Below are 893 nucleotides of genomic sequence, written 5' to 3'. Positions count from 1 at the left end.
GCCTCTGTATTTTCTCTTATCAAACACACAATTAGATTATGATATGAATGGAAGCATATCTCTCTTACTGGATACTAATATAATTAAGCAATGAAATAAAACAGTTATTTTTGCTAGTAATATATATAGAAATAATTATCTGCACTACTACAGCAGAGCTTTTCATTGGTTCATCATTTTTTGTTTTGATGATAAAGCATAATTTTAATGTTACAAGTTGTTGGAAAAGAGTCCATTTTATACCTATGAGATTGATAATTTGGATTCTGAAATTTCAAGATAAAAATCTCTATTAAAATGCTCATCCATTCTTTTTGTGTGAAAAAGTTTAACCTTAATAATCCGAGTTATTGCTGTTACTAATTCCGACACAAATATCATGAGTGTAGTTGTGTTCTTATCAAAACCGAATTATATATTAAGTCTACTTTTAAAAGTGCATCTTTATTAGTAATCAGTTATTTATTTAGGTAGCCTGATAAATATTATGCTAGTTCGATAATGATGGGGGTGCTATAAGTTTTGATCGCAGTTTTCTTGTGATTATTGTTGTGGTAGGCTGTCAGTTGTACTGATAATAGCATGCAGGCCACCGGCACACTTATTAAAAATGTGTACAGTAACTTTTCCCTCTTATTTTTTTTTTTTGTGGTGAAAGATTCTGTTAAAAAAAAAGAAAGAAAAATCTAAAGCCCCACCCATAAAAAAAAATATATAAAAACGAATACAAACAAATGTTTGCATTTAACCTAGGATGGAGATACTAGTTTCTGTTATTGTTTTTCTCATGCAGAATTCTTAAGAACATTCCACATGGTTTCATAGCTTCTGTACTTAACTGTACACAAAATTCAAACACACACACATACACGTATATATATATATATATATAT

The sequence above is a fragment of the Octopus bimaculoides genome, chromosome 6 (assembly GCF_001194135.2).
Source record: "Octopus bimaculoides isolate UCB-OBI-ISO-001 chromosome 6, ASM119413v2, whole genome shotgun sequence".
Classification (NCBI taxonomy): domain Eukaryota; kingdom Metazoa; phylum Mollusca; class Cephalopoda; order Octopoda; family Octopodidae; genus Octopus; species Octopus bimaculoides.
This window is presented reverse-complemented; position numbering follows the sequence as displayed.